Source organism: Sus scrofa, chromosome 15, assembly GCF_000003025.6.
Source record: "Sus scrofa isolate TJ Tabasco breed Duroc chromosome 15, Sscrofa11.1, whole genome shotgun sequence".
Classification (NCBI taxonomy): Eukaryota; Metazoa; Chordata; class Mammalia; order Artiodactyla; family Suidae; genus Sus; species Sus scrofa.
The window spans coordinates 5257798-5278923 of NC_010457.5; positions in this window are offsets into that span (position 1 = coordinate 5257798).

Sequence of the window (21126 nt, forward strand, 5' to 3'; positions counted from 1 at the left end):
ATTCACAATATTGCCATTAATATTTTTGTATTCAATTTTTGTGTGTATGCTTAAATGTTTTTAGGTTAAATTTTTGAAGGATTTTAAAACTACAGTGCATGTTGCCAATTATATTCTAGAAAAATTTTATCAGTTTAAATTTTTACTAACAAGGGTTAAAGTATTAGTTGTAATAGAGTGGTAGCAGGGAGAGTAATAGTAAAAACAGTGACACTGAAGAACTACGTGGAAACTATGGCAATAGATTACAGGGAAAATATAGAAAGAGTATGGATTTATTGAGATAAAAATAGAAAAAGAGAATGACTTAAATAATTTACCCTAGGAAACATATCAGTTTTAAATTACATAGTCTGGAGTCATAGCATTTGAAGAATGTAAGCAATTTAGAAAACTGAAAGAACTATAAGAAGCAAGGGAATAGATTTAGGAGAAAAATAATGACTTGGCAGACTCTTAAAACTTACTACAATAGCAAAGAATAGAAATACTTGAGTAATCATAATTATTGAAAGAGATGACTAGTCAAGAAAATCATAAAGCCTAAGAAAATTATATTAGTGAAGATAATCGAGAAGATACCCTAAGGATTTAAATTAGAGAAAAGATTTATTAAGGATTTGGATCTGTAAGACTTGATTTATATCACCAAGTATGAGAATAAAAACTTGATAATGAACAAAACAAGAAATTATACAGAATCAATGCGGGGGGGAGAGAAATTTTTAGCTACTGAGCATATACGTTACATAACAAAGCAAAGGAAAGAGACATTTTCAAATATACAAGGCTCAGGAATTATATAGTCCATCTGTTCTTCTAAAAAACTTACTGGAAGACATAAGCAAGAGGAGAATGGAAATTAGGAGCTGTGAATGAAGACATTTTTGGGGCCATTATATTACTTTTAATATAAAATTTTCTAAGAACAAATAAAAAATAATAGGTAATATCATGTAAAAATTTAAGAAGCAATATAGGCGCAAAAGAAAACTTCAGGAGTTCCCATTGTGGCTCAGCAGGTTAAGAACCCTATGTAGTATCCATGAGGATGGAGGTTTGATCCCCAGTCTCGCTCAGTTGGTTAAGGATCCAGCCTTGCCACAAGCTGCAGTATAGGTGGCAAAGGAGGCTCAGATCTGGCATTGCTGTGGCTGTGGCATATGTCATCAGATGCAGCTCCAACTCAACCCCTGGCCTGAGAACTTCCATATCCACAGGTGAGGCTAAAAAATAAAATACAATATACATAAATAAAATAAATAAAACTTAAAAAGAAAACATGAATTAAAACAAATGCATATTTATTATAAAAATGTAAAAATATGAGCTTATAACTTAGATAAAATATTTTTAACATGAGTTAAAACATAAAACTTTATGCCACCCATAAGCTATAAACTCAAATTCATACTTAGTCCATGATTTTCATTTCTGTGGAAAGGTTCATTTGTGATGTATATTAGAAACCAGATATAAGTGACATCATATGGTATTTGTTTTTCTCTTTCTGACTTACTTCACTCAGTATGAGAGTCTAGTTCCATCCATGTTGCTACAAATGGCATTATTTTGTTCTTTTTATGGCTGAGTAATATTCCATTGTGTGTGTGTGTGTGTGTGTGTGTGTGTGTGTGTGTGTGTGTGTGTGTGTATCTACACACCACATCTTCCTAATCCAATCATCTGTCGATGGACATTTGGGTTGTTTCCATGTCTTGGCTATTGTGAATAGTGCTGCAATGAACATGCAGTGCATGAACCTTTCCACAGAAAAGAAAATAATGGACTTTGAGAACAGACTTATGGTTGCCAAAGGGGAGGGGGAGGGAGTGGGATGGATGGGGTACTTGGGGTTTGTAGATGCAGACTATTGCCTTTGGAATGGATTAGCAATAAGATCCTGCTTGTAGCACTAGGAACTATGTCTGGTCACTTATGATGGAGCATGATAATGTGTGAAAATAGAATGTGTACATGCATATGTAACTGGGTCACCATGCTGTACAGTAGAAAATTGACAGAACACTGTAAACCAGCTATAAAGGAAAAAAATGATTATATAAAAAATAAAGAAAAATTCATACTTAGTTTATAATAATGTATGAAAATTGAAATTTTATCAAGCATAATCAAATTTGGCCATTAAAACTACTCACTAAAGTAGGTACTACTCTCCCTATTGCTATATATAAGAAGACTAACATTTGTACATTTTATAGATTTAAATAAATTCATTTTTCTTAACTAATGCTGGAACCCTGACCTTCTGATTTCTAAAATTTGGTGTTCTTTCTCTTATATCACAAATTTTTCATTTTTAAGTTCCTATTGTATATTATAATTAGATTTTTTTTCATTTTTTTCTTATTTTATAATTATCTGATAGCTGACTGTGGACCATCAGGAAAATATAGACTAAGTGGAAGTAAAATGAATGAAACAAAAATATATATTAAACTGATTACTTCAATATAACATGAACTGGATTTTAAGATACCCCTATTTTCCTGATGCCAAGAACTTGCAGTTCTTTAAAATAATTACTTGATTTCTTATGTGTAAAATGAATTAATACTATTTTTGTTTTTGTTTTGTTTTGTTTATTTTTTAGGGATGCACACATGGCATAAGGAAATTCCCAGGCTAGGGGTCAAATCAGAGCTACAGCTACCAGCCTACACCACAGCCACATCAATGCAGGATGCGAGCCACATGTGTGACCTACACCACAATTCATGGCAATGCTGGATCCCTGACCCACTGAGGCTAGGGATTGAACCCGCACCCTTACGGATTCATTTATGCTGTGCCATGATGGGAACTCCCCAATTTAATACTATTAATTACACATATCACATTGATTTTAAAGAAGAATGAAGAAATACTTTCTAATCTGAGCATTAGCATCTACTACATACAATAAGAATTAGAACCAGTGAATTATAAATAATGTGGTCACTGAAGCTCAACAGTGTTGGTCGAGGTGTGGGCAGCAGGGATCCGCATCTATCCTAGTCACCTGTGTTTCTCCAACACCCCACTTAATGCTTGCTCCACACTTGCTATTTAATTAACTGTTGTTGAATTAGCTAATTGATTAGCTTGTTAGTTATTCAATAAGAAGGAGGCTTAAAGTAACCTTCCAAGTAAAAAAGTCTTTACTTAGAATTTTCTAAAAGAAAGAGTATTTGTTAAGAAAACTAATCCTACTTTTTAAAATTTTTAATATTATAAGCCGTTTAAATTAGATGTAAACATGTTTAAAAAGTGGGGGGAAAAAAAACAGATGTAGCTACACTGAGTGGCTGTAGTTAGGTACCTATCTTTTCTCACAAATGGTGACAGAGTTTGACTAGCTGTTCACCACATGTAGAGGTTAAGAGTTTAAGCAGCATGGTTCATGTAAGACTGGCTATATCTGCCTCTGAATGTATATATAATTTTCAGAGTTTTGAGTTATTGTACATGCAACTACTCAAAAACCAGCATTTAAGTTATCAGCTCAATCAACTATATTTCTATGGCTCTTGCTTTTTACTCTTATATGCTTATATAAACCATGAGAAAATGGAGGACAGTCATATAGCATTTGCAAAATACATTCTTCAGTATCCTGTTGATATGGAGGGCAGTTGTAGGAAATGACTTTCTGAACTTTGCTGGAGAGATTTGATTAAAAAAAAAGAAAGAAACAGCCAAAAAAACAAACACAATTTAATGCTATCTGAATGTGTCTCTCCTAATTCTTACAATTCTTTAACTCAGTAATTACTTCAACTGTGGTAGCCAGTATTTTCTATGTGGCAGAATCTTATATCATTCCCTTGACCTGTTGCCCACTGTCCCCAGCTACATTTCCCGAGGTTAGGACTACCCACCTACAGCATCCTGTTAAAGCTTACACACAAGTACTCCTTCCTTCCAAACTCCTCTATACAGACACACCTACAAATGAACAAACACATATTGTATGTGTTACCCAGTTTCACTTACCACAGTTGTGAGCACTAGATCTAAGAGTCAGGTCTGTTTACAGTATGAATGGAAACATTGGGGGGCTAATGGTTTTTCTAAGTAATGGCAATTCCAGGGTATATGATTTTTTTTTGGTATGCATCTGGTTCTTCCTTCATCCTACCAATAACTAAAGAAAGGGTGCTTTTAATTTACTTTATGCAAAATATCTATCTTCTACTCCTAATTCACTAGCTTTGTGACTCTAAGTCTTGGTTATAGTTTCCTGGTCTAAGTTGCATCATCTATGAAAGAAAGGAATTTAAAAAATGACCTCAAAATTTTGTTTCATTCCTAAAAAAAAATACAAGTTGAGAGAATCAGTAGGTTGAAACATATGAAAATGACACTTTCTAGGTCAAATTGTTGAATGTTGGAATTTCATATTATTTGTCTTGGTAATTAGATATCTTGTAGGACTAGCGATGTCATATTAACCTTTGTTTGTGGCATTGCTATTGGATAGCTTTGAGATTATGTCATTCCTTTGTTTTGACAGTAGCTCAAGATTTTGAACTCAACTAGAGCAGAGACTCCGTTTTTTAATGTTTTATGCCCCAGTGCCTAGAATAGTGTGTCTGGCAAGTACCTGACAGGAGAAATGTTTGCTGAGTGAATAGTGTTGTGACTTAAAATTACCAAACTCTACAAAATTGTAATTATTAATAATGATGATAATCAGACATGTTGAAATATTAGAGTAGATAATACCAAAGGTGAAATTTCTGACAGCTCTGTTAATGGGAAGGTGACAAGTTAATTTTAGCTAAAATAATCAAAGGTGTGGCATAGCAGACAAAGATGTAAAAGCTATGTCAGGTTAGTAAAGGGCTTACACATGGCTTTATGAATATTGCCTTTACATTATATTTATTTTATGATATAAATATTTTAATAGTAAAAATATAAAATGTGTTTAAAGAAAAAATATTTATAATGATATTATATTATAATTATATCAACAAAATTGGGCCGTATATAATAGCTTCTTGTGCCATGATCATTTTCCCTATGTGATGAAATATTCTTTGAAAACATCGTTTTTTAATTTTTTTAAGACTGTGCAGCATGATTTTTATTTAAAGTGTGAAATGATTACCACAATCAAATTAATACATCCATAACCTCACGTAATAACCTGCGTGTGTGTATGGTGAACACTTAAAATTCACTCCAGTAGAAAATTTCGGTATACAATAGAGTGGTTTTAACTATAATTGCCATACTGTACAGAACTTATTTATATGTGAAAGTTTATATCCTTTGGCTAACATCCTCTTCTTTTCTCCATCCTCCCAACCCCACAACAGTGGTTCTACTCTCTGGTTCTGTGAGTTCAGTTTATTTTAGATGCCATGTATAAGGGAGATCATATATTATTTGTTTTTATCTGTATTGTTTCACTTAGCATAATGTTCTCAGGTTTATCTATTTTGTCACAAATTACAAGATTTCCTTTTTTATGGCCAAATTATATATATATAACATTTTCTTTATCCAGCCATCTGTTAATGGACACTTAGTTTATTCATATCTTGTCTATTGTGACTATTGCTGTGATGAACATGAGAATGAAGATACTTTTTTTTAAGATATTGATTTCATTTCCTTTGGATATATACCCAGAAATGGGGTTCTGCTAGATAGGGCAGTTCTATTTTTAATTTATTGAGGAACTTCCATTACTGTTTTACAAGATGGCTGCACCAATTTACATACCCACCAACAATGTACAAAAGTTCCCTTTCTTCATTTCCTTGTCAACACTTGTTATCTCTTGACTTTTTGATAATAGGTATCCTAACAGATATAAGCTGATACCTCATTGTAGTTTTGATTTGTATTTTTATGATAAGTGGTGTCGAGCAACTTCTCAAATGCCTATTGATTATTTGTATGTCTTCTTTAGAAAAAGTCTGTTCAGATCATTTGCCCATTTTTAAATTGGATTGTTTGTTGTTTGGGATTTTATTTTGCTATCATATGTTTTTATTTATTTTTGATATTAAAGCTTTATCAGAAATATGGTTTGCAAATATTTTCTCCCAATCTGTACATCATCTTTGTTTAAGTCTTTAGTTAATCCATCTCAAGTTAATTTTTGTGAGTGATATAAGATAAAGGACCAATTTCATTTGTCTACAGATGGATATCCAGTTTTCCCAGCACCATTTATTGAATAGATTATTATTTCCCAGTTGTATATATTTTTCAGGTACTTATCAAAGTTTAGTTAACTATATATACATGGATATATCCCTGAGATTTCTATATGTTCCATTAGTCTAGGTGTCTATTTTTGTGTCAGTACCATACTGTTTTGATTATTACAGTAATAGAATTTGAAATCAGGAAATGTGATTTCTCCAGTTTTGTGGTTTCTCGAAATTGTTTTGGCTAATTTTTTTTTTGGTTCCATATAAATTTCGTATTTTTTCCTATTTTTGTGAAAAATGTCATTAGCAGTTGGATAATAATTGCATGGAATCTCTAGATTGCTGAGGGTGTATAGACATTTTAACAATATTAAATCTTCTAATGTATTAGCATGGGATTTCTTTCAATTTATTTGTATGATCTTCAGTTTCTTTCATCACCACAGTCTTGTATTTTCCAGGGTACATTCTTTCACTGCCTTGGATAAATTTATTCCTAATTATTTTATTCTTTTTGTTTCTATTATAAATGGAATTATTTTCTTAATTTGTTTTTCAGATAATTCATTGTTAGTTTATAGAAACACAACTGATTTTTTGTATTGATTTTCTTTTTTTTATTTACTTCCTCCTTTATTTCTTTTTTTTTTAATTTTTTTATTTTCCCACTGTACAGCAAGGGGGTCAGGTTATCCTTACATGTATACATTACAATTACAGTTTTTCCCCCACCCTTTCTTCTGTTGCAACATGAGTATCTAGACATAGTTCTCAATGCTATTCAGCAGGATCTCCTTGTAAATCTATTCTAAGTTGTGTCTGATAAGCCCAAGCTCCCAATCTGATTTTCTTATCCTGAAACTTTAGTGAATTAATTTATTAGTTCTCATAGTTGTGTGTGTGTGTAAGAAATCTTTAGGGTTTTATATACAAGATCATGCCATCTTCAAATGGAGTCAATATAACTTGTCTCTCTATGATTAGGATGTTTTTTATTTTTTATTATTTTTTGGCCTAATTGCTTTCACTAAAATTTCTAACACAATGCTGAATAGAAGCAATATGAGTGGGCAACATTGTTCTTGATCTTGGAAAATGTCAAGTTTTTCACTATGTTAGTGTGAGCTTGTCATATATGGCTCTAATTAGGATTTGTTCTTCCAGTATATAATTTGTTAAGAGTTTTATCATGAAAGGATGTTGAATTTTGTCAAATGCTTTTTCTGCATCTATTAAGATGATATGATTTTTACTCTTTCTGTTAACATTTGTCACACATAAATGAAAGTAGTAAGAATAGCACAGTGAAGTCACATATACTTATCATCCAGATTCAGCATTTATCAAGATTTTGCCTCTTCATTTGCCTTTTCCCCCTCATGGTATCATATCTAAAAACTAATCCTAGAATCAAATAATTTACTCTGTAGATAGGGTAGCATGTGTTTCTAAATGCAATATGTACATTTTATATAGCCATAATACAAATAAACATTTTAAATAAATCTTTAAAGTTTCCTAATAATCTGTACATAATTGAACTGCTCTAGTTATCTCAAAAAAAATTTTTTTTTGTAGCTGGCTTTTCAGAGTCACAACTCAAATAAGAGCAATGAATTACTTTAAGTAATTAAGTTCAGTCTCTTAAATCTCCTTTAGTCTATGAAAAAAATCATCCTTCCTTTTTTATCATGTCATTGTTAGAGGAGAGTTTTTTCTGTAGAATATCTGTTTTTGCATTTAGAATGATTTTTATTTTTTCCATTATAGCTAGATTACAGTGTTCTCTCAGTTTTCTACTGTACAGCAAGGTGACCCAGTCACATACACGTATACATTCTTTTTTCTCACATTATCCTCCATCATGCTCCATCACAAGTGACTAGATATAGTTCCCAGTGCTATAGAGCAGAATCTCATTGCTTATCTTTTCTGAAGGCAATAGTTTCCATCTATTAATCCCCAAATCCCTGTTCATCCACTCCCTCCTCCTCCCCTTGGCATCCACACATCTGTTCTACATGTCCATGATTTTCGTTTATGTGGAAAGGTTCATTGGTACCATATATGAGATTCCAGATATAAGTGATATCATATGGTATTTTTCTCTTTCTGACTTACTTCTCTTAGTACGAGAGTATCTAGTTCCATCCATGTTGCTGCAAATGGCATTTATTTGTTCTTTTTTATAGCCAAGTAGTATCCCATTGTGTATATATACCACATCTTCCTAATCCAATCACTTGGTCAATGGACATTTAGGTTGTTTCCATATCTTGGTTATTGCGAATAGTGCTGCAATGAACATGCGGTTGCATGTCTTTTTCAAGGAAAGTTTTGTCTGGATATATGCCAAAGAGTGGGACCTCTGGGTCACATGGTAGTTCTATATATAGTTTTCTAAGGTATCTCCATAGTGTTTTCCATAGTGGATGTATGAATTTACATTCAGACCAAAAGAGCAGGAGGGTTCCCTTTTCTCCATACCCTTTCCAGCACTTGTTATTTGTGGACTTATTAATGATGGCCATTCTGACTGGTGTGAGATGGCACCTCAGAGTAGTTTTGATTTGCATTTCTCTAATAATCAGTGATGTTGAGCATTTTTTCATGTGCTTGTTGGCCATCTGTGCGTCTTTTTTGGAGAAATATCTATGCAGACCTTTTGCCCATTTTTCCATTGGGTTGTTGGCTTTTTTGCTGTTGAGTTGTATAAGCTATTCGTATATTTTAGAGACTAACCCCTTGTCAGTTGCATTGTTTGAAACTATTTTCTCCCATTCTGTAAGTTTATTTTTTTCCTTTTGCTATTGTTTCCTTTGCTGTGCAAAAACTTGTCAGTTTGATTAGGTCCCATAGATTTATTTTTGCTTTTATTTCTGTTGCTTTGAGAGACTTACCTGAGAAAACATTTTTTTACATTGGTATCAGAGGCAGTTTTGCCTATGTTTTCCTCTAGGAGGTTGATGGTGTCTTGTCTTACACTTAATTCTTTAAGTCATTTTGAGTTTATTTTTGTGCATGGTGTGAGGGGGTGTTCTACTTTCATTGATTTACATGCAGCTGTCCAGTTTTCCCAGCACCACTTGTTGAAAAGACTCTCTTATTCCCATGTTATTTTTATTTTATTTTAATTTTTAATTTTTTTATTACTCAAATGAAATGATCACATCTGTAGTTGTATAATGATCATAACATTCCAATTTCACAGGGTTTCCATTCCTCAACCCAAGCACATCTTCCCATCCCCCAAACTGTCTCCTCTGGAGACCATAAGTTTTTCAATGTCTGTGAGTCAGCATCTGTCCTGCAAGGAAGTTCAGTCTGTCCTTTTTTCAGATTCCACATGTCAGTGAAAGCATTTGATGTTGGTGTCTCATTATATTATGTCCATCCATGTTGCTAAAAATGCTGGTATTTCATTCCTTTTAATGGCTGAGTAATATTCCATTGTGGATATGTACCACAGATTCTTGATCCACTCCTCTGTCTATGGACATTTAGGTTGTTTCCATGACTTGGCTATTGCAAAGAGTGCTGCAATGAACATCGGAGTACGTGTGTCTTTGCAAGTCATGGTTTTCTCTGGATAGATGCCCAGGAGTGGGATTGCTGGATCAAATGGTATTTCTATTTTTAGTTTGCTGAGGAATCTCCATACTGTTTTCCACAGTTGCATTTCCACCAACAGTGTACTAGGGTTCCTTTTTCTCCACACCCTCTCCAGCATTTATTGTTTGTAGACTTTTTGATGATGGCCAGTCTGGCTGATGTAAGATGGTACCTCAGAGTGGTTTTGATTTGCATTTCTCTAATAATGAGTGACGTTGAACATCTTTTCATGTGTTTTTTGGCCATCTGTATGTCTTCTTTGGAGAACTCTTTCTTTTTACAAAGATATGAACATTCCATTCATGTTATTCTACAGTTTGCTTTTTTTCGCTTAACTGTATAACCTGATAATTACTCTATTAGCAATGTGTAGCAATGGTTCTTAATGGGGGGAGGAACCCCCGTTTTCTAGGGGATATTTGGCAATATCTGAGACTTTTAGGGGTGTTACAGCTTGGGGAGGTATTATTGTCACCTGGTGGACACAGGCCAGAGATGATGCTGAACATTATATAATGCACTGGAAAGCCACCACAGAAAATAATTATTTTGTTCAAAATTATCAATAGTGGTAAGAATGAGAAATTATAGGGTATAGTGATCTGCTTCTACAAATGTCCTTATCTGCTAATTAACAACATTTGTGTCACCTTGAAATCTCCTTTTATTAATTAATATTTCTCTCTGCAGTTTTTTTTCATCCCAGTTAGGATGAAGAACACATTTAATAGGTGTTCAGTTTTCTTTTGGCAGTTGCATAAATTATCACCTGACATCATTGATTCTGTAAAGTTTGGGTTAGACTGTTAGAATTTATCTCTCTATGTATATATATATTTTGTTCTATTAAATGTCCCTTGATCTAATTTGTAATCTTTGCTTCTGAGTTATAACTTTTTCTGGATATTAATTGAATTTTTTTTTGTCAGACATCTCTACTCTGCAGGCACCAGAGTTCTATTGTCCTCCAGCATTGTACATGCTCATATATCTCTCTAGATCTTTCTTCATCCCAGTTAGGATGACCAAATTCATCCTGATTTGTCCAGGACTTTTCCAGTTTTAAAACTGAAATCCCCATGTCTTGGGAACTCCCTCAGTGCCAGGAAAACCTGAATAGTTAGTTACTCTGTTCCCAAGGACCACTCTCCACTAGAACTCAGAGATTATACTGTACCTGCACAGTCCAGCTCTCAGCCAAGGACCTATGTGGACATCCAATGAAGATTTCTGGGGACTTTCCTCTGCAGCTCACAACTCTCTGGTATTCTACACTCAAAATTCTAGGAGTTCCCATCATGGTGCAGCAGAAACAAATCCAACTAGGAACCATGAGGTTGTGGGTTCGATCCCTGGCCTCACTCAGTGGGTTAAAGATCCAGAGTTGCCATGAGCTGTGGTGTAGGTCACAGACACGGCTTGGATCTAGCATTGCTGTGGCTGTGGTGTAGGCCAGCAGCTTTAGCTTTGATTAGACCCCTAGCCTGGGAACCTCCATATGCCGCAGGTGTGGCCCTGAAAAGACAAAAAAACAAACAAAAAAAAAAAAGTAAAAAATAAAAATTCTAGAAACCCTAAAAACACTAAACTCAGTAACATAACTATGGATTTTCCAAAACTAGGCTAAAGACTTGAAGTAACAAATTCAAGCATCAACACAAAGTTAAAATATGGACAAAATAAACAAATAAAATTTCTCTAGGTGCATTATAGTAAAACTGTTGAGAGCCAAAGAGAAATAAAGAAAAAAGAATCTATACACATATGTGTAACTGGGTCACAATGCTTTGGAGTAAAAAACTGACAGAACGCTGTAAACCAGTTCTAATGAAAAAAAATAAAAACCATTATATAAAAATTAAAAAAAAGAAAATTTAAAGAAGCTAGAGGATAAAAAGACACAGTAGCTTATCATAGCTTGTTATTTTCCTTTTATAACTTTGTGATTTATAGTAATATATGACTTTTCATCCTAATTATAATTTGTAGTATTAATCTCTTTAAATCAGGCATGATGTTTATCTTTTTATTCATATTTTCATATAACTAAACTTTGGCATTCATGATTTTCTCTATTGCAGTAGATGTCTTTTTTTCACCTTTAACTTAATTCTTACAAATTTTTCTTTTTTGATTGAGTTTAATTTAGTTTTAATTATCTAGCTACTTGAGTTTAAATTATTAATTTTCTGCCTTTATACTTTCTAGTATATTAATTAAAACTATGAATTTTACACTAAGTTCTGCTTTACCTGTATTTTACAAGTTTTAATGTATTACATTTTCATTGTCATTTAGCATAAATACTTTCTGAGTTTGTGATTTTTTTTCTCTTACCTAAGAGTTTGTTGGAAGTATATTTTTAATTTACAAATATTTGGAACTATTTTTCTGTCATTGAGTTCTAATTATAAGAACATGTATTATGTTAATTTTATTCCTTAAAATTTATTGATATAGGCTTTTAAAGCCCAGGATATATATATATTTTTTTTTAAATATTTTTAGAGCTGCACCTGTGGCATATGGAGGTTCCCAGGCTAGGGGTCAACTCAGAGCTGTAGCCACTGGCTTACACCACAGCCACAGCAATGCTAGATCCAAGCCGCATCTGCAACCTATACCACAGCTCACAGTAATGCTGGATCCTTAACCAACTGAGAGAGGCCAGGGATTGAACCTGTGTTTTCATGGATACTAGTCAGTTCATTTCCACTGAGCCATGAGGGGAACTCCTAAAGCTCAGAATGTATTCTATTTGGTTAAATAATACATGCGGTCTTGAAAAATATGCACTTCTCAGTTGTTGGATATAGTGTTCTAGAAAATTTAATCATACCATATTTATGATGTGTTTGAAACTACTATATGTCTTCTGAATTAAAAAAAAAACACTGATTTATATTATGTATGTCAATTTCTGCCATTCAGAAAAAGACATATATATATATATATGTGTGTGTGTGTGTGTGTGTATATATATTCTTACATTGTTTTTCTCACATTATTTTCCATCATGTTCCATCATGAGTCATTGGCTGTAATTCCCTGTAGTATACAACAGGATCTCATTGCTTATCTACTCCAAATGCAATAGTTTGCATCTCCTAACCCTTAGTCCATCTCACTCAAACCCCCTCCCCATTTGTAACCACAAGTATCTTCTTCATGTCCATGAGTTTGATTCTTTTATGTAGATAGGTTCATTTGTGCCATATGTTAGATTCCAGAAATAAGTGATACCATATGGTATTTGTCTTTCTCTTTCTGACTTACTTCACTTAGTATGAGAGTCTCTTGTTCCATCCATGTTGCTTCAAATGTCATTATTTTCTTTTTTATGGCTGAGTAGTATTCCATTTTGAATATGTACCATATCATCTTAATCCATTCATCTGTCAGTGGACATTTAGGTTGTTTCCCTGTGTTGGCTTTTGTGAATAGTGCTGCAATGAATGTTTGAGAGCACGTATCAGTCTTGTCTGAATATATGCCCAGGAGTGCAATTGCTGCATCATATGGTGGTACTATATTTAGTTTTCTGAAAAACCTCCATACTGTTTTCCAAAGTGGCTGTACCAATTTACATTCCCAGCAATAGTGAAGGAGGGTTCCCATTTCTCCATACCCTCTCCAGCATTTGTTATTTATAGATTTACTAATGATGGCCATACGGACCAGTGTGAGGTGGTACCTCACTGAAGTTTTAACTTACATTTCTCTGATAATTAGTGATGTTGAGCATTTTTTTTCATGTGCCTATTGGCCATCCATATGTCTTCTTGGAGAAATGTCTATATAATTTTTCTGCCTCCTTTTCAAATGCTTTTTTTTTTTTTCTGTTGAGTTGTATGGTTTGTTTGTATACTTTGGAGATTAAACCCTGGTTGGTTGCATGATTTGTAACTATTTTCTCCCATTCCATAGGTTGTCTTTTTTTATGGTTTTGACTGATGTGCAAAACCTTGTAAGTTTGATTAGGTCCCATTGGTTTATTTTTGTTTTTATTTCTATTGCTTTGTGAGACAGACATAAGAAAACATTTGTAAGGTTGATGTCAGAGAATATTTTTGCCTATGTTCTGTTTTAGGAGCTTAATTGTGTCTTGTCCTATTTAAGCCATTTTTAATTTATTTTTGTGCATTTTGTGAGGATGTGTTCTAGTTTCACTGGTTTACATTCAGCTGTCCAATTTTATTAGCACCACTTGCTGAAGAGATCATCTTTTTCCCCATTTTATATTCTTGCCCCCATTGTCAAAGATTAATTGACCATAGGAGTCTGGGTTTATTTCTGAGTTCTGTATTCTGTTCAATTGGTCTGTATATCTGTTTTTGTACCAGTACCACACAGTCTTGATTACTGCAGCTTTGTAATAGTGCTTGAAGTCTGGAGGAGTTATGCCTACCGCTTTGGTTTTGTTCGGAGTCTTTTATGATTCCATATAAATTTTTGGGTTGGTTGTTCTAGTTCTGTGAAAACTATCATGGGTAATTTGATAAAGGTCACATTGAATCTGTAACTTTCTTTGGGTAGTATGGCCATTTTAATGATATTTATTCTTCCAATACAGGAGCATGAAATATCTTTCCATTTCTTTGAATCCTCTTTAATTTCTTTGATTAATATTTTATAGTTCTTAGAATATAAGTCTTTCACATCCTTAGTCACGTTTATTCCAAGGTATTTAATTTTTTAGGGTGCAATTTTAAAATGTGTTGCATGTTTATATTCCTTTTCCAATATTTCATTGTTAATAAATGGAAATACAACTGATATCTGAATGTTACTCTTGTATCCTGCTATTTTGCTGAATTCATTGATCTGTTCAAGTAGTTTTTGTGTGGAGTCCTTTAGGGTTTTCTATATACGGTATCATGTCATCTGCATAGAATGACAATTTTACCTCTTCTCTTTCAATTTGGATACTTTTTATTTTGTTTGTTTTTTTTGTTTGTTTGTTTCATTGCTGAGGCTAGGACTTCTAATACTATGTTGAATAGAAGTGGTGTGAACGGTTATTCTTGTCTTTTTCCAGATATAGGGGGAAGGCTTTCAGCTTTTCTCTGTTGAGTATTATATTGGCCGTGGGTTTGTCATAAATAGCTTTTATTATGTTATGTTCCCTCTATACCCACTTTTGTAAGAGTTTTGATCATGATTGGATGTTGGATTTTGTCCAATGCATTTTGGATCTATTGAGATAATCGTGTGGGTTTTGACTTTTGTTTATACGGCATATAATATTGATTGATTTGCATATGTTGGGGTTCAGTAAATTCATTTATTTTTATTTTTATTTTGCTTTTTAGGGCCACACCTATGGCATATGGAAGTTCCCAGGCTAGGGGTCTAATCAGAGCTAGAGCTGCCGGGCTGCCACAGCCACAGCAGTGCCAGATCCAAGTCGCGTCTATGACCTACACCACAGCTCACAGCAATGCTGGATCCTTAGTCCACTTAGTGAGGCCAGGGATCAAACCCACAAGCACACGGTTTCTAGTGGGATTCGTTTCCTCTGAGCCATGATGGGAACTCAGGGTTCAGTAAATTCACACTCTTTAAGGATATATCTGTTTGGAGAAATGACCCCCCCCCATTTTCATTAGTTAATGTTCCTCTTTGTCCTTGATAATTATTTTTGCTCCAAATTCTGCTTTGACTGAGATTAATACATGTCTTTGATTAGTGTTAGCATGATATATCCATCCCTTTATTTGTGTTCTATTTGTGTCTTTATATTTATAGTGGGTTTTTTTTTTGTAAATAACTTGTAGTTGGAGCATACTTTTTATGCATTCCATCAGTCTATGTGTTTTAATTAGTGTATTTAGACTATTTACATTTAGTATGATTTTTGTGTAGTTAGATTAGTATAATTGTTTTCTATTCATTGTACTTTTTGTTTATTTTTTCTCCTTTTTTAAAATTATAATTAATTTACAATGTTGTGCTAATTTCTGCTGCACAGCAAATTGACCCAGTGTTACACACACACACACACACACACACACACACACACACACACACAAAAAGCACACACACACACGTTCTTCTTATGTATTATAATCCATTAAATTCTATCTCAGGAGATTGGATATTGGATATAATTCCCTGTGCTGTACAGCAGGACCTTATTGTTTACCCATTCTTTTTTTTTTTTTTTTTTTTTTTTTGTCTTTTGTCTTTTTTGTTGTTGTTTTGTTGTTGTTGTTGTTGTTGTTGCTATTTCTTGGGCCGCTCCCGCGGCATATGGAGGTTCCCAGGCTAGGGGTTGAATCGGAGCTGTAGCCACCAGCCTACGCCAGAGCCACAGCAACGCGGGATCCGAGCCGCGTCTGCAACCTACACCACAGCTCACGGCAACGCCGGATCGTTAACCCACTGAGCAAGGGCAGGGACCGAACCCGCAACCTCATGGTTCCTAGTCGGATTCGTTAACCACTGCGCCACGACGGGAACTCCTGTTTACCCATTCTGAATGTAATAGTTTACATCTACTAACCCCACGCTCCTAGTACCTCCCACTCCCTCCCCTCTCTCCCTTGGTGAACACAAGTCTGTTCTCTCTTTAGTGGTTTTAATTGAGCAATGTTATATCATACCATTTTCTGTCCTCTTTTAACATTACTTACACTTTAATTTTTCTTTTTAATAATTGCCATAGCTCTTATAGATTGCATTTTTTAGTTTAACTAGTTCGTTTCACTTATTCTTTTGGAGGTATGATGGATTTACAATATTGTATTACTTTCAGATATACAGCATAGTGAATCAAAAATTTTATAGATTATATTCCATTTAAAGTTATTATAAACTACTGGCTATAACCTCTGTGTGTAGAATGCTTTTATTTTTTGAGCTAAAAGTTTATTGTTTATTTTAAATGTTTTTATTTTTCCATTATAGCTGTTTTAGTGTTCTGACAATTTTCTGCTGTACAGAAAGATGACCCAGTCACACATACATACATACATTATTTTTCCGATGTTATCCTCCTTCATGTCCCATCATAAGTGACTAGATAGAGTTCTCAGTGCTATATAGCAGGATCTCATTGCTTATCCATTCCCAAGGCAATATTTTGCATCTATTAACCCCAAATTCCTAATCCATCCCATTCCCTCCTCCTCCCCCTTGGCAACCACAATTCTGTTCTCCAAGTCAATGATTTTCTTTTCTGTGGAAAGGTTCATTTGTGCCATATACTACATTCCAGATGTAAGTGATATTAGCATGCTTTTAAAATAAACATGTTATCTTTCAAGTAACACTTTATCCCTTCACAAGTAGTGGTCATAACTTAGAAATTCCCTTTACTTCTTCCTATTCCTTATAACATTGCTGTTACTTATTCATTTATCCATAAGCTAAAACACTCCCAATAAATTTTATTATTATTATTGTTTTGAAAACATTAAAAATATTTTAAATAATTATTAAATTATTATAATAGATAACAGCCATCAATTCAAGCAGTTAAATTTAAGGAAACTAAAAAGCTAAATTTTACTTTTATGTATTAATTTTCTAAGATTTTTTTAGATCCAAGTTTTCATTTTCCTTCTCTCTGAATGACTTCTTGTTATTCTCTGACATTCCTAGATTTGTTTGTAGTCTGCCATTAATTTTCCAAAATTCAAAATGCTTATTTATTCAAATATTACTTCTGCTCTTTCCTCTCTTTGTCTTCTGGTATTTCAAATTCTTTAGAATTACCTCTTATTTTATTTTTAATCTAGGATCTAAAAATAACCCTTTATAATACATTTTTAGGTAATCAGCATATTTTTTTTTCTAGACAATTAAAAATATTTCCAATTAGAAGTTCCCATTGTGGCTCAACAGGTTAAGAACCTGACATAGTCTCCATGAGGAATGCAAGTTTGATCCCTGGCCTTACTCAGTGGGTTAGGATCTATTGTTGTTTCAATCTGCAGAGGAGCTCACAGATGTGGCTATGATCCAGTGATGTTGCCATGGTGTGGCATAGACCTCAGCTGCAACAGCTCTGATTTGACCCCCTAGCCTGGAAACTTCCATATGGTAAATGTGCAGGCATAAAAAGAAAAACAAATTTCTATTTAGATTTTATCACTTTAAATCTTTCTTTGCTATTTGCATTCCCATTCATACTATCTTCTTTGATATTCTTTACTCTGCAATTTCTAGGTTTATAATATTTTGAACATTCCCTATTCCCTTTTCTTTTGCTTATTCTTCAATGGTATCTTTACTTTCATCATTTATGTCTCCTTTTAAATGCCCCAGACTTTACCTTTGGAGAGATTTCAAAGCTGATTTCTCCTTCTCTTCTATTCTTCCTCTAAGCTTGTTCCCAAAGAAAACTCTTCTGACTTCACTACTGATGTTTTACCTGTTACCCTCAAATATTATCTGCCTTTCATGGCCCATACCTTTATTATTAATTTTCTGTTGATCATGAGAAAAGTCAACAGAATTTGAATCTTTCTCCTCTATACCAAACTCAATATTATTTTTTTAGCCAATTCTTATTACCAACCAAATCTTTCTCTAGGTATTTTCAGTTTTATTGTTATCATTGTTAATTTTTGGCTGGTTTTTTTATATAAGTAGTCAGTCATACAATATTAATGGAGCATCTATTGTATATTATACTTTCCTCTGCTCCTGAAAATACAGTATTGAATAAAAGATAAGCACTCTCTTTGATCACCACTAGCAAATTAAAGGTTGGTACTGCCTGGAAGAGGATAAATAATAAAGGTACTCCCCAACCTTAGCTAATGAATTACCAAAAAATAGAGTTCTCCCATAACCCACAGTGCAAGGCTTATCAAATAGACTTTAGATACTCCACTTGCCATCTCAGATGGGTGATATTTTGTAGACCATAATATTCTAATCTATTCAGATGTCATTATTCTACACTAGTGGACTTTATCTATCTGGCTCACCATCTAATCAGGTACACAAACTTTTTTGTTCTTCCATTTCCAGTTTAATATCCTCTTTGTCCCTACAGCAATATATAGTCTTTGTTCTCTCTAGTTTACTTCATCCAATTTAGCTAATTCTAGCTAGCTTTGTTCTCTCTAGTTTATTTAATCCAAAAAGGAGACACTTTTCTGAGAAACAGTGATTTCTAAATATTTTCTGTTTTTTTATCAGGCTAAATTCCTCAATCTCTCTGTCTTGTTACCAAACTCAGGTTCAGTTTCTTGCTGCTCAAAAAACAATAATTTGAGAGGGGCAGGTGTCAATAGAAAGGAAAGTTGCTTTAATTGGAAAAGCTGAAAATCTGGGGAGAAGATGGATTTGTGTCCAGTGACCAACTCAGAAGATTCTACTCAGCCATGCAGTTTTTATAGGGGAAAAAGGGAGGAAGTGGGGAAGAATCTCTGTGAACCTTTGAGGAGATTTGGTTCTGCATCATTCTACATTTAGTGCAGACTGGCTGACTCTCTCTTCAGATGATATCTTGCCTGTGTAATCTGCCTTCAGGATTGCTAAGGAGGTTGTTGAGTATAGAGAACTATGTCATTTTTGAACTGCTTAATTCTTCATTCTTTTCATTTCGAAAAAGAATCGACAGGTTAGACAAGGCTTGGTGTGCAATCAGGGAAGCACAAAGTAGGAGTTAGGATAAATTGCCTAGTGATCTCATTCATGTAATTAGGTTCTTTTAAGGTTAGAGGGGAACAGAAATGGGCAAATAGGAAAGGAGAAGAAGGGCTATTTTGATCCTATATTAACTATTAAAACTCATCTGATCCTATATTAACTATTAAAACTCATCTTTCCTGAGTCTTTAATTCTGAACTACATTGAGAATGATTTTTGTTCTTCACTAGAGTGTGTCTCCTTTTAACCCAGTCTATCTTTGTATGCTTTTTTCCCCATCGAGATGCTCTGCTCTGCTTTTTCCTAGAATGCTTCCTCTTACCTTGCCATCTACCAATGTCAATTCCAATATACATTTCTGTCAAATGTGGGACTCCACAAATAAAGCAACTATCTATTCCCTTTAGATTTTTTTCAATTTTCTACTTATTAATATATATCATCTTTGGCAGGAGGTGTAAATCTTTTCTAGATTTAAAGCCCTTGAAAGATATAGATTGTATCTTGTTCTTTGTTGTGATCCCACTATTTCAGAGCTCTTTTGGAGAATCCATAACATGTACAAAATAAATAATTTTGTTGGACTTTATCAAGTCATATAAAATACATTCAATATAGTTTACTCATCTAAAGATAAATGAGACAATTTTAAAATTAAAAAAATTTAATTGTAATGTATACATGTAAGGATAACCTGACCCCCTTGCTGTACAGTGGGAAAATAAAAAAAATATATTAAAATTAAAAAAATTTAAACCACCAACAAGCTTAGTGAAAACATAGACTATTAAACTTTAATAGCTACCTAATTCTCTTAATATTAAAGCTTGGCTCAAGAGAAAGTCTGAAGCCTTCTTAAACTATATGACGTTTGTGCCTTTAATCCTAGAATAAAGATAAAGCCTGGGAGTGAGAGGCAGAAGGTGAAGAGTTAAGAGAGTATCGGGCTCTTAGAGTATTGTGCTTCCATCTTTGTTTCTGACCTCATACCTACATTTCTATTCTGAGACTCTCTTTTAAACCCTTCTCCTTGCCTACCAAACTACCTTCCTCTTATATTCATCGGTTTAGCCACATATACCCACAGAAGAATGGGAGACAAGGCTGATGAAATACCCAAGATGTTGCAAGTGTGGAGTAAAGCTGACTTTGACTAAGGAGACGTAGAGTCGGTGATCCTGATTTATATCATTTCCCTATTGCTACTCCTAGAAATTCCTAACTTACATTATAGTAGATATGGGGAGAATGAGGGAGAAAACATGACCACATAAACATTACCCATTCCAGTCCTCAACTCTCTGGAAATCTATTACCTTTTACTAAACTGAATATGCAAATGTAAAACCTCTCTGATTATAAAATAAATAGTAAACATTTAAGGATGTAAAATAAAGGACAATACAATCTGATTCACAGATACTAGGGGAAATTATTCAGTATCAAACCTACTTAAAATTTTATGTTGGAGATTTACAAAGCTTAATAAATCATCACAGCATTTCTTCCAGCTAAATATTGCCAGATAAAATGATAAGGATGGTAGAAGTGGTGATGGTAATCATTAATTAATCAGGCTATTTTTTTTGCTTGTTTGTTTGCTTTTTAGGGCCACACCCATGGCATATGGAGGTTCCCAGGCTAGGGGTCTAATCGGAGCCACAGCTGCTGGCCTCCACCACAGCAACATCAGATCCAAGCTTCATCTGCGACCTACACCACAGCTCAGAGCAAT